This window comes from Vicugna pacos, chromosome 12, assembly GCF_048564905.1.
Source record: "Vicugna pacos chromosome 12, VicPac4, whole genome shotgun sequence".
Taxonomy (NCBI): Eukaryota; Metazoa; Chordata; class Mammalia; order Artiodactyla; family Camelidae; genus Vicugna; species Vicugna pacos.
In genome coordinates, this window is record NC_132998.1 from 30050443 (window position 1) to 30065109 (window position 14667).

The 14667-nt window shown below is 38.7% G+C and overlaps 1 long non-coding RNA gene across 1 annotated transcript in view; it reads right to left on the reverse strand.

The window, feature by feature from the left end:
• Positions 1-2225: 2225 nt before the first annotated feature.
• The window catches only part of LOC140700186 (uncharacterized), a 38397-nt gene continuing 25955 nt past the window's right edge, over positions 2226-14667 (reverse strand). The window contains exons 3-4 of the long non-coding RNA XR_012078478.1: positions 3081-3174; positions 2226-2402 (exon numbers count right to left, since the gene is read on the reverse strand). This is a non-coding gene — a long non-coding RNA (uncharacterized lncRNA). The remainder of the gene's footprint in view (positions 2403-3080; positions 3175-14667) is intronic.

Here is a 14667-nt window from a genome sequence, read left to right on the forward strand (position 1 = left end):
CTAAAAGAAATTACTTTAACCAATGGGTGAGGGGACAAAGGATCTGAAAAAACTTGACTGGCATTTATATAAAGCAGGTTCACTAAGGGAGGGAGGGTGTAGCTCAGTGGTAGAGTGCATGCCTAGCATGCTTGATGTCCTGGGTTCAATCCCCAGTACCTCCATTAAATAAACAGATGAATAAACCTAATTACCTCTTTCCCCAAAACAGATTAATTAAAAAAATAAATGATTTTTTAAAATGTTTAAATAAATAAAGTAGGTCACTAAGAGATGACAAGCACCCTATCTCCCTCCTAGGGTCAAAAGCCCACAGAGGCAAGTGAAACCCAGCATATGTTCAGGGAAACCTGAGAGCTACAGGAACCATTGCTCAGTTCCCCAGTGTATGGCCTGGGAGAGACTCACATGAGAGACTTAGGTCCAACATGAAGGTAAAATAGCACTGATGGAAGAAGGTATAGCAGTGAGACTCGTCAAAAAAACAGACACCACCTGTGTCATTTTAAATAGAAACAACTTAATACGTGGAATTGGTTACACAGACAATGACAATGGTTACACAGAGCTAAAAGCCAAATGAAGGATGGTGAGTTATAGATACCAGTAAGAGCAGAAAACCACCATCCATAGGGCTGAAGGGGCACAGGGTATTACCAGAGCCAGGACCTGAAGCCATTGGGTGAGTTAAAATGGTGGTAGGGGTGCTCCACAGGAGCTGGGAACCCAGAGAACAGGCTTGACCAACAGGACCTGAAATTGCATAAACAAACAAGAAAACAAAAGCAGCCAGTGCTGGAAGCCTTACTGAAAGCAAAAAGGAGAAGAAATACTCTGGCTCATCCTGCCCTCCAATCTTCCACCAGTACTACCCACTGGCGAAACCTACTTAAAAACCAGTTGGCAAGAGAACCTGGGAAATGTAGTTCCCTGCAATGCAGATGGCATGGGCTCTTCAAAGAGTCCACCAGAACGAGCAAACTGTTGAGCTCCATCCTCTGACAGCACTGATACTGTAGGCATGAGAAGGTCACAGCCAGACAGGAGGTGCTGAGTCTCTCCCAAGACTTACGGCTGGAAGGTGAGTCATCATTACAGACATACTAGTGATTGTTTTATAACCTGTGGCTAAAACACCAATGCAATGCTGGTTGAGGTAACCACTGAGTTCTGAGGTGATGTGGCTGAGGGTGAGGGAGGTACCTAAATGTGTTTTTTGTTAGGACTTGTGGGTTCCTGAGAAGCCATGCTAGGCAAATGCCCTCATTTGACATCATACCTAGGCTTGTTGAGATCTGATTCCTTTAAATTGACCTCAGTAAAGTAGAACTCACATAAAATGTATATGTACTAGTGCTCATTTTCACCAGTGCTCATACCCAGTCCTCTGATGGACTTATGGAGGGGTTAGTGGGTTAACCTTTCAGGCAGCCAGAGTTTCAAGAAGAGACCTGCAGCTGGGGAGTGAAAGTAACAGTGGATTGTCTGCTGCTCATGCCTGTTTATATATTTAAGAGAAAGCTGGTCTTTTTGAAGCAGTCTTTGAGACTCTCACACAAATTTGGCTTGCTTTTTTCTGGGGCAAGATCCCCCAAGATTACTGGGGCAAGACATACTAGATACGTGGCATTTGAGAGAAAAAGGAAAACATTTACTGGAGAAATTCTGTACACCACATCCAGCATTTGCATTTTTCAAATGTACCATGTCATCAGTTCATACAATCCCCTACATGTGATAATGGTGGTACTCCAATTTATAGAGGAGGAAACTGAAGCTCAGGTAAGCAAGGCAAATTCCTAAGGACATATAATAACTAATGAGTAGAAAACCAAGAGTTTGACATCACAGCACACAAGGTCATCCCTCCAGAAAACATTTGAGAAGACCCACCTTAGAAGCAAAGAGACAAATCAAGGGATTCTTGGTGTCTAGTTATCCACACTGGGGAAATCAAAGTCCCTAAGACTAAATCAGTTGTGATTCAATTGGGATTCACAAAGACTTCAAGGCAAAAATAGGTAGGGATTCATAACACTGAACTGACAGAAGATTCTGAAGCCTTGTCTGGCATTGGTTGTTTTCAAGACGTTTCCTGTATCTGCTTTGGGTGATCAGTGACCCCCTAATGTAGATTAATCAGTTTAAATATTACAGTGAATTAAATTACATAACACCATCACATGAAACAATCTACTTAGTGTGATGGATTTACTCACCTGATCTGAGAAATGCTGGACAGAAAAGAAGGAACTGCCTCATTTGCACTTGCTTTCCAGCACAAGATGCTGATATCTCTTCTGCCCCTTCTCTCCGGTCCCACTCACATCTGACTCAGCTTCTGGTTGTCTCCCTTGCACGGTATCCTTTGGGCACCAAATCCAGACAAGGCACTTTCCCACCTGGGAGGGAATTTCAGGATCTCAGCTTCTAGAGTTGAAGTTCAATGCCTTGCTGCTGGTAAGCTCAGACGAAGTTCAATGTTTCCCACTCCATATGCTCATTTTTTTGATAAAAGAATGCTTTTAAATATGAGACAAGCCTTTCCTGGCATGGCCTGGCACTTCAGGCCCCTGGACTTCCTGCCAAACCTTCCCTGGCAGTCTCCTGGCTTGGGGACTCAGGTTCTACCTCGTTTCAGACAGTTTGTCGCACTTACCTAAGTTAAGCTATTATCTCATGGGAAGGGTTAGGGCAGGGATAGAGAGGGGGGACAGAGGGACAATCCTTGCTCTTTGAGTCTCTAGAGAAGCCGGGTTCTTTCCTGTTATCTATTTTCTCCCTCTAGCCCATAACCTAGGTTCTTTGAGAGGATGTCCTTTTTCCTGTCTCGGGACTAAACAAACTGGGATTCTCTCTGGCTTTTGGTCCTGAGGGCTTTGTCTGCTGCCCTGCCTTTATTCTGTATCCTCTCTGATCTCATCCCTCTTCCTGCCTCAGTTTTGCTCCCCTCCCCCACCACCCTAGCTCATTTTTCCTGCCCTTTACTCTTTCCAGTTCCCTGATCTCTCAGGCTATTGTCCCAGGAACTCAGCCACCCTCCCCATTATCATCTTTTCTACAAATAACTTTGGCTTTACCTGCTCACGTCTGACACAGGCCTTGGCCATTTCCTCCATCCTAGGCAATGCCATTTTCCTTGCACAGTCCCGTTCACAGCTTCACAAACTGCACCTGCATTTCAAAGCAATAGTCGTTGATCCCAGCCATATAAAATACTTATTAAGACTGCACTTTTATATGTGACAAAACAGTTTTAGTCAATGACAACTACTTTTTCAGAGGAAAATGCATTCTTTCCTAGAGAAAACACTGGTAAATAAACACAGTAAATCAGAAACACTCCTGCAAATATGGGCACTTAATTTATTTTGGTATAATGTTCAGGTCTATGTGTATCTAACAAGTTTTTCTCCTCTCCCTTCTTCAGTGTCTCTAGCAGATCTTAATACACTTACCATCAAAAACCTGCCTAATCTCTTAGGGGAATCTTCCCTGACATATTTCTAATATTTACCATATACACGGGCAAGTCCATTAAAAAGAAAATTTATGTTGTCCAGTGTCAAGAGCCAAAAAGAAAAATATATTTCAGAATTGGAAAGAAGCAAGAAACTACAAAGTCAAATAGAATTCTGGAACAACTTCAAGCAATGATGGAGTAGAACAAGGAGGAAAAGTTAAGGCAGAATAAATTGATTCTTTTTAGATAGATTTCTTGCTAAGCCAGAGAAACTCTGCTAGCGTCAGCTCCCATATGGACCACAAAACTCAAACCACAACTAAAGGTACTCTGGGGAAAAGTAGGGACCAGAAAGCAAGGTATTTCATGGAAGCATAGTTCTAGAGCTAGAAGGGAATTTAACATAGTTTTAGAGCTAGAAGTTATCCAAACAATCAGGTTGAAACAGGTAGGCTCCACAAAGTCAGTCTCAAATGTACTGGATCATACTAAAATGATACCTGAAATTTATTGTTTAATTATTATTGTAGAAAGAATACTTATCGTGAGATCTACCCTCAACAAATGTTGACGTGTATGATATATTATTAGGTGCAACATTGTACAGTAGATCTTAGAGTGTGTTCATCGTGCTTGATTGAACCTTTATGCCTGTTGATTAGTAACTCTCCATATCCTCCTTTCCCCAAGACCTTACAGGACTACTGTGAGGTAAAATAAAATAATGTATAAAAAACATTTCACACTACTATTATCCTCATTTTCCCAGTGAGGAAATTGACACTCAAAGAGACTAATTAACTCATTTAAATCTTTACAGATAGAAAGTAGCAGGGCCAGTATTCAAATGGAAGCAGCCAGAGTGCATAGATCTCTTAACCTCTGTGCTATCTAATCATCACAAGGGTCTGGTCAATTCAAACCTCTGGTTAAACTACTCAGAAAATAAAAGAATACACATTTAGAAAGGACTTTGGGGGTTTTTACTTTCTGGATGGATGGTGCCTACATTAGTTAGAATAAACCAGGTTGTGCTACAGTAACAAGCAATCCCCAAATCTCAATATTGTATAACAACAGAACTTTATTTCTCACTCATGCTATATTAAGTCAGTAATGAATCCGGCTTCACATGATGCTCACTCAGGACTCAGAATGGCAGAGCCTCCCCATCTGAAATAGTGTTGGTCGCTACAGATAAAGGATGGGAAGATAGCAACTTGTGTACTGACCTTACAGGCTTTTACCTGAAGGTGAAAGTCACCAATTCTGCTCACATTTTATTGGCCAAAGTAAGTTACGTGGCCACACGTAATGTTACAGATGTGGGGAAATACAATCTAACTATGAGGATTGCTTGCTAATATGTTATATGGCACAAGAGCACTGCCTGGAAATATTGAGGAATAGTCCCAATGACTACCATAGTACCAAATTCATGAAATTGCCCTGTAAGCTTACTTCACTGTGGTTGTGTTGACTAGCCCTAGTTCTGTAATTTACATTTGTTGGTGTGCTTTGAATTTATCTGTGTACATTATGAACAGGATTAACTCCAAATTATTTACGACCACTGTTGCTCTTCTAGAGCACTGAATACACTTTCTCTCAAGCATAAAACTACACAGGGGAACCATCAAAGACCTAGAATTGCTAAAGCATTACTGAAGAGAAAGAAAGAGGCTGGAGGAATAACTCTCCCAGACTTCAGACAATACTATAGAGCTACAGTCATCAAGACAGCATGGTATTGGTACCAAAACAGACATACAGACCAATGGAACAGAATAGAGAGCCCAGAAATGAACCCACAAACTTTTGGTCAACTCATCTTCAACAAAGGAGGCAAGAATATACAATGGAATAAAGACAGTCTCTTCAGCAAATGGTGTTGGGAAAACTGGACAGCAGCATGTAAAACAATGAAGCTAGAACACACCCTTACACCATATACAAAAATCAACTCAGAATGGATTAAAGACTCAAACATAAGACAAGATACAATAAACCTCCTAGAGGAAAACATAGGCAAAACATTATCTGACATACATTTCAAAAATTTTCTCCTAGAAGAAATAAAAGCAAGAATAAACAAATGGGACCTAATGAAACTTACAAGCTTCTGCAGAGCAAAGGAAACCAGAAATAAAGCAAGAAGAAAACCTACGGAATGGGAGAAAATTTTTGCAAGTGAAACCGACAAAGGCTTGATCTCCAGAATATATAAGCAGCTCATATGACTCAATAAGAAAAAAATAAACAACCCAATCCAAAAATGGGCAGAAGACCTAAACAAGCAATTCTCCAAGGAAGACATACAAATTATCAAAAACCACATGAAAAAATGTTCAATATCACTAATTATCAGAGAAATGCAAATCAAAACTACAATGAGGTATCACCTCACACCAGTCAGAATGGCTGTCATTCAAAAATCCAAAAATGACAAATGCTGGAGAGGCTGTGGAGAAAGGGGAACCCTCCTACACTGCTGGTGGGAATGCAGTTTGGTGCAGCCACTATGGAAAACAGTGTGGAGATTCCTCAAAAGACTAGGAATAGACTTACCATATGACCCAGGAATCCCACTCCTGGGCTTGTATACAGAAGGAAATCTACTCCAGGATGACACCTGCACTCCAATGTTCATAGCAGCACTATTTACAATAGCCAAAACATGGAAACAGCCTAAATGTCCATCAACAGGTGACTGGATAAAGAAGATGTGGTATATTTATACAATGGAATACTACTCAGCCATAAAAACCGAAAACATAATGCCATTTGCAGCAACATGGATGCTCCTGGAGAATGTCATTCTAAGTGAAGTAAGCCAGAAAGAGAAAGAAAAATACCATATGAGATCGCTCATATGTGGAATCTAAAAAACAAAAACAAACAAACAAACAAAAACAAAGCATAAATACAGGACAGAAATAGACTCATGGACAGAGAATACAGACTTGTGGTTACCAGGGGGGTAGAAGGTGGGAAGGGATAGACTGGGATTTCAAAATTGTAGAATAGATAAACAAGATTACACTGTACAGCACAGGGAAATATACACAAAATGTTATGATAAATCACAGAGAAAAAAATGTGACAATGAGTGTGTATATGTCCATGAATGACTGAAAAATTGTGCTGAACACTGGAATTTGACACAACATTGTAAAATGATTATAAATCAATAAAAAATGTTAAAAAAAAAACTACACAGGTAACATTTCAGACCAAATTAATAAAAACAAGATTTGATTAAAACTAAATAGAATCTATATTCCAGTTTTGGTCACCCTCCATATCTATAGGTTCCATATCCAGGGATTAAACCAACTGCAGATCAAAAACAGTCCTCCCCTCAAAATTCTAGAATGTTCCAAAAAGCAAAGCTGAACTTGCCACACATAGGCAACTATTTATATAACATTTAAATTGAATTTACAATTATTTACATAGTATTTATATTGTGTTAGGTTTTATAAGGAATGTAGAGATGATTTAAAGTATACAGGAGGATGTGCATGTGTTATATGCAGATACTATGCCATTTTGTGCAAGGGACTTGAATACCCGCAGACTTTGGTGTCACTGGGGAAGGTGGGGTTCTGGGAACCAATCCCCCAGAGAAACCATAGGATGACTGTAATAAACAGAAAAATTGAGACTTTATGACATGAGATAATACATGTAGAATTTCTTAGCATATTGCCTGGCACAAAGCAAGTACTGAATAATTTTTAGCTTCCTTAAACATACCAGACTTCAATTCATTTTTCTTCAAGAGACATATCTATCTCAATATCTGCCAAAGACTGCTGAATGCTAGCAATACTTCTGGCTCTAATGATGATTACCAGATACCTTGCATACTAATAAATTAAAAAATAAAAAAGAATGACCTTGAGAGATGTTGTCCCAAAGCTCTTTTTCAGGGAGAAAATGTTGAAGAGGAGTTAGTTCTCTGAGCCACAGTTATTTTCACTTGAGCTAAGCCTCCTAAAGTATAGCTCTTTCTAATTAACCAGAAGAGTTTTCAAACATTTCTGACATGTGTTGATCATCATCACCACCCTCTTTGACATAAAATTACACATTAGTACAGAATATTGGAGGCAAAGGCAGGTGGAGGACAGTAACAGTTGTTTTCACAGGAAAAAAAAAAAGAGAGCAAAACCACAATTGGCACAGTGGAATTTTCCTATTAACTGCTGGAAAGAGAGATATGGGTGTCCAAAGGCAAAACACAGAAAACTCCATACAAAACTGAACCATGGAAATCAGAATTGTAGATCTTGAGGGAAACCCATGGTATGAGAGCAATTCTCTTTGAGAATTCAGAAAACAAACAAGGGCAGTGCCAATTGCATAATGCTGCTCATCCCTTTTCTGATTAAAACTGGGGTCAAAGGAATGCCAGTCTACTAGAAAAAAAAGAATGGATTTTTTTTTCCACTGGTCTCACCCATGATGAAGACACTTTGATGATGGAAGAGCTCCTTAACTTTACTCTACCTTACTTGACCCCAGATATGAATACCTCCAACTGAAACCTTGCTTCTTCATTTTGCAATATGAAGAAGTGCTTGCTGGGGGAACTTTCTAGCCGGATACCCTTGAATGCACTTCCTGATGAAGTGGGAGATGTGCCAGCTGCCACTACAGATGCTGAAAGAACTGGGAACAAGTGAAGCTGATTGTAATAATATGTTGCACAAGGCTGAAGGAGCTATGGTGGTGGAGAGCCCCAGTTCAGGGGGTAGGCACCTTCCAGCTAAACAAAGGCCAAGGAAAAATTTGGCCCATTACTCCAGCAAAACTATTAGCATCTTTTGCTAATATATTACATGGCACGGAGGGCTGTGGAATATCTCTCAAAAAGAAAAAGAAATAGTAGCATCAGGGGAAATTGGAAGTTTCTTGTTCCTAGAGATTATGTTTGGCAATACAAGTAAGTTGTATAGCTGTAATTTCAGAAACATGGAGAAGGCTCTTGGCCAAGAAATATATCACTTTACTACTTGCAAATGCTTTAATTTCCATTATTACAGATGTATTTCTTTGATCTAACTCTTGTTCTGTTGTTAAAATAAAAATTCAGGCTATAGTAAATCAGCATCAAATCATCTACACCTTACTATGAATTAACATATCAAAATCTTATTCCAGAGATTTGTCAACACCTCCTAGTAACAAAATAGCGGAGGAAGAAAAATAAAAGGGTGCTCCATGTCTGAGGGGGTATTTATAGCATTCAGGAATGGATCACTTTAGATTAAAAATCAGAGGTTGAGAGCTAGGCTTCTGGAAATATGATAGGAAGAGGAAAACAGATGAGGGAGGCAAAGGCAAAGTTAAATTTTACTCCTTCATTTGAATGTTTTTCTTTGTTTCAACAAATTGATTAATTGAGCCATTTGCAAAAATGGGATTTTTGATGGCTAAGGTATACTAATCCTTTAGGCCAAAAATACAGTCCTGAAAACTAGCATTGTCTGATTCTTTTTATCGTTTGTAACTGTCTTTTCACTCCCTAGAAAACCACCTGGAACATAGCAGATAATAAATTTTTTTGTGTGTAAATGAATCAATGAATAAATAAGACCAAAACTTCAAATCTAAATAAACACTATTTCCTTCAAAGTTATCACATGGGAAGTTGTATACTTATTCCAATTACCCCTTATTGCTCCAAACATATCCAGACACTGTTCTAAGAATTGCCAAAGCAAATGACAAAGTCATTTTAAAATCATCAGTGGTGTCAAGTCATCTCCCTCTGGTGAAACATTTAGGTTGGTTTTTTTTTTTTTAATATTTTAAGTCCAATAACATGAATTTTCAAGCTAGTGCTATTTTTCAATAAAAAATGAGATATAATTTTATGAAAAAGTTAGGCTGACTTTCCTGTGTGACAAAAGCAAATCTAAAAGAGAACCCCAATCACTCCAAGAAAGTTCTAAGCAATGGCAGCACATCAATTAGCTAGTACTTCCATATGGCTCCTTTAAAAGATAAGTCTTATTTGAAGATCTAGATTTTGGCCTGCGTGCTATTAAACAAATAAAGTGTGCAAAAAATTTTTATTAAATTCAAACTCTGTGTTACCTTCTATTATTCATTATGCACAGCATAAAAAATAACATTTAAAAAAATCTCTTTTAGGCTAGGGCAATGATGTATAGTTCCTCTGCAGCACCTCATTTCCCCACTTGCCCAAGATCCAGGTTAGGCAATAAATTCAATGTGTATACACATCTCCAACTCTGACCTATCACCTGAGCTCTAGATTTACATTTTCAACTGTCTATCAGACTCCACACTTGTCTATGTATTATCTAACTCAAACTCAATGTGTCTAAAAAAAAGTCTTGCATACCTTTGGTTTTCCTATCTCAGTTTTTGCCTATAAAATCTAATCTCCTCAACTAGAGTGATCTTTCAAAAATATGCTCAGGTAATGTGAACTTTTTACGAACTACCATCACCTTAAAATCTAATCTAATTGCCTTGGGGCACAGTCCTCTGCCCTGGCCTCTGCCTCATCTCAGCTCCAACAACACTACCCTGTAGTCACTCTGCTCTAGGCCTTCTGCCCCACCTGTTTTTCGGAGAATCCCTAAGCTCATCATAGACTCCGCCCCTTATGATTTCTCTCTTCTTTATGCCTAGAATTTCCCTTCCCTGTCATCTCATGTCAAATTCCTTCTCATCATCAGGACACTGTTCACATGTCAGCTTCTGAAAAAGATATTTCCTAAGCTACCTAAAATTTCCCCATTGAAGTTACTCTATCCCTCAATCCTGCTTTATTTTTTTCACAGGACTAATCATATCTGAAATCACCATTTGGTTGTTTATTGTCAGTTCCCTTACATCTAGCAATATTAGGGCCATAAGGGTAGAAATTTTGCTTAACTTATTTACTATAAGACTTGAGTACAGCCCTTGGCACATAGTAGGCACACTACTATGAATGAATGAACAGATGTTCATTAAACATACAAATTGTATGGTAGTTCTAAGAAAGATTTATGTTCAGATTGCACTCTTCTAAAGGTAAAGAACTGCTGATGGAGCCAGTAGCCATCAGTTATGTAAACAAATGACTGGATTTAAAACTAATGCATCCATACAGGCTTGCCAAGGTTATTAGTTGTATAGACTATATTCAGTATTAGCTGGCAAACAGGGTATGTATCATTTCACACTATATTCAGAATCTTTGAGTACTGGATAAAACACTTCCTTGGGCAGGTGGAAGATGACCTGAAATAAATAAATGTGTGTGTGTGTGTGTGTGTGTGTGTGTGTCTATATATATATACATATATATATATATAAAAATCATGGTCAGCCCTGACAAGATACAGAAAATGACCAAAGATGGCATCGATTGGCTGTCCTTCTTTGTCCTTCTTTGCTCTCACTCCTTTTAAAGTGTGGAGCCTGTTGGAAAAGCATTATTCGAATTCAAAGCATTATCTTATCAAATCCCCACAATTATTTTAACTATGTGGCATAATCTGTGCACAGCCAGTGATTAAGCTGTGCCACAATTAAAACAATATCGTGAAACTCATTACAAAGAGCTAGAAAGACTGTGCAGATAGCACAGTCTGCTCAGAGTCCAAATGTTACACAGAGGAACGTAATTCTACTCTGCAGACACCATCAAAATCTTCCAACATATTTTTAAATCCCTGGCTGTCTGAGGGGTGGGTGGGGTCAGGGAAGGACGGCTGACAACAAAGAGTGGGGAAGAATCCTGAATGAAGTTTGGGCTTTTAGATAAGCCTTTCATCATGAGAGGGGAAAATAATCTTAAATGATTCTTAGGAAAATATTATTTTCACTTTATAAAAGCTGTTTAATCAGAAAGCCAGATAGTTTGGCTTGGCTACAGGAGCTATTTAGAAGACAGAAAGACCTGGCTGGTATACCCCCATTTAGACTGAAACCACAATTATTTTCCTAGTCAGAGCAGGTGAGGGAAAGAAGAAGGAATCCAAGGACTAATGTTAAATTCATCCTTTCACATAGTTATTCACACAAGGCCAACAGCATGAATAAAATGCTTCACATGTATGCATCCCTCTGTTACCAAAAGGTTTATGTGTTTCTTTCATTCATATTATCATTATTTTTATTCCCAACTAACAGTAGGAGACACAGCCCATAAATTCATGGGCTAACGTCAAAAGGAAGATATCCAACATGAAAAATCTGCACAGGTCTCTAACAAATGGCTACAAAATAATTCATACCGATTTTTTTTTACCCCAGTTCAGGGCTACCCTGACAAAAAAACAAAAAACAAAAAACCATACAAATAGAATCACTCTGTGGGGTTATACAAGAGAATGGGAGAAGAAGACTTAGTAGAAGGTAAGTATCAGGTCTTATCTTAGATCAGCTGGTCCTAGAGCATCTGCATAGTTTGGGAACCTGGAGGTGGGGCCCAGAAATCTGTGTCTTAATAAGACCTCCTGGTCTCAAGTTTGAGAACCACTGCCTTTTTGTTATTATCATTGCTGAATTCTTTTTTTCCAGCTTTACTGAAATATAATTTACACATAATATTGTGTAAGTTAAAAGTGGACAATGTGATAACTCTCCATGCCTTTTGTTATAGGATTATAAGAATATGCCATCCCCTAGGTGGCCTAGGCCTCCCTTTCTGCTCTAAACCTGACCGTCCCATATGTTAGATGTGTGAATAACAATGCAAATCAAGTGCCAGTTAAACTCCCCTCTACACCTGAAGAGAGCAGTGTAGGTAGACTCAGCTACAAAACAAAATCAGAGAAGGAGAACTAGAATTTCTCTGAGCAGATCTATGGTATTAGGAAAAAATAATGTATGATAAAATTATACACTGAATATTGAACTAAATTGTAAGCTCTTTGGTTCCTAGTCATCTTGAATGTTCTTCAGTACCTGTTGTTAATTTTTTGACTGTATTGGTGATCTATACATATTTGTTCAAATGAATGAAGTAATACTCCAGTTGCCCTACCATGGGAAGCAGTTATATTCACTTCTGTTTTCTCTCCACTATCTTGCGGAGCACTGTCTCACCTAGCCATGTACATCATCCTGAAAATAGAAAGAAATGGCCATTACCAGGCTCTCTGACTTAAAAGTCAGACCTTACCAGAAAGGCATGAACTTCATTCATGCATACTTCTGTTCATTCAACAAATGTTAACTGTGCATCTGTCACATGTCAGGCACTGGGCTAGAAGCTAGAGAAACACATTCAGGTGTGAAGTCCCTCTACATCAGGGAGCACACAGTTTAGTAGAAAGCAACACATATGAATAATTAAGCCCCAAAGAAGATGCTAGTTGGTACGATGAAAGTGTGTACATTCAAGTCTACTTCTAAGAATGTGACAGGGTGTCTGGTAGCATGGTGCCTGAATATACCCTGCACATCCCTCTAACCCAGCAACTCAAACTAAGTCAACTCTGCAGAGATTAAAAACTTATTCTGAGATCTGAGAGGGGTAATGACCAGCATTAGCTGGTTTAGAATTGGCCAAGGACATGAAGAGTTGAATTTTTTTTAAAAAAGTCTTTTCTTAGACTGAGTTGTCTGAATATTCTTACTGCAAACTACTGTTATGGGCTGTATACCGAATCTGTGCGTCAGTTCATTTGTGCCTCCTTGACGACTGAAGTCAAGGCCTAATGCTTGGCAAAAAAAATTTGAGCAGCATGCCACCCACTCTACTCTCTGCTGCCACAGTGATTCTAGACCCTGTGCAAATCTACCCTAAGCAACTAGGGACTATAACTAGGGAAATTGATTTCCTTAAAAAGCAAAGAGAATGGAGTTGCCAAAAGAGTTTCTAGGAGGATATGCCTGGAATTTGGGATTTTTGATCTGTGTTTCTACAAACCCTGGGCAAGCCGCCCTACTAAAATTACCATTAAGTTGAATTTATGACCAAGTAATGGTACATTTCTCTCATTAAAGACAGATCTTCTCTATCTGTCTAGGCTCGACCATGACCTGCGTGGGAAAACAGTAAATCACCAGCCCCGTACTGCTCTTTTGTGTGCCTTGGGAGTGGACAGAGAATGCCAAAGCAGTTAAGGTCAGCTTTGTGATCTGTGTCCCAGGAGGGCAGAAAAATCAGTTTGAGGATTTGCTAAAGGATCAACAAAATAATTGATAACCAGTGCACTGGCATGATTCTGTGGTTGGAATGCCTTTGAAACTATTCCCAAATGGCACCAGGGATTAGGGAAGATTCTTGAGCAGAGAATGAGTTATGTGATCTGGGGCATACTTTAACTCTGCCATAGACCTGGGTGTCGTTGTGAAGAACACTTAACCTCAGTGACCTCCTCGTCTGTCAAGGAGATAGAATAGCGGCTGCAACCCAGATGGAGCACACAAAGCACCAAAAGACATCCTCCAAAAGTGATCGATCAGTTATTTCTAGGGGCTTCCTCAAGTTTTTAAATTAAAATCAGGAAAACAAAAACAGATGAAAATAAAACCTGATTTCAATCCTCAATTCCAAATTATAAGTGACTAACAACTGGTATTCTTTGCTTGAATTTTTCAATGGTTCTTCACTTCCGTATTTCTGCCTAGAAGAAACAATAATGATGATTGCAATATTTAATATTTATTGAGTGTTTGAAACCTTGACCCAGGCACTGAACTAAGCCCTTTATCTGCATTTCGTGTTATCTTCAGCACTACCCCATGAGATGGGGATTTTTAGTTCTGTTTTACAGGTAAGAATCCTGGAGTTTAAAAAAAAAAAAAAAGAATCTTGGAGTTTATTGGGCGCCAACTCAGTGATAATGACAGGACTCAAATCCAGATTGGGCTGTTTCTAAATTCCATCCTCTTAAGCATTAATGAGTTCTAACAGAGGAAACAACAATTGATGAAGGAAGTCTTACATGTTCTTAAATTTCTAGGTCAAAATTTTTCAAATGCTAGATAAAAAGTTTAGTATTAGGAGGCTTAATAATTGGTGCCTTGGAAATATCCCCTTTCAATTTACATAACCATCCATTTCAATCTCCACTAGAAATCTATTCAATAGTCATTCTCTTCTCACCTACAATTAACTGTAACAACTTTCTATTCTGTACTTAGAATATTTAAAGTGAAAGTATTTCCAAGATAAACTCTCTGTCTTAACTCAGATCTCTGACTCCATTCTTTTACAAGTC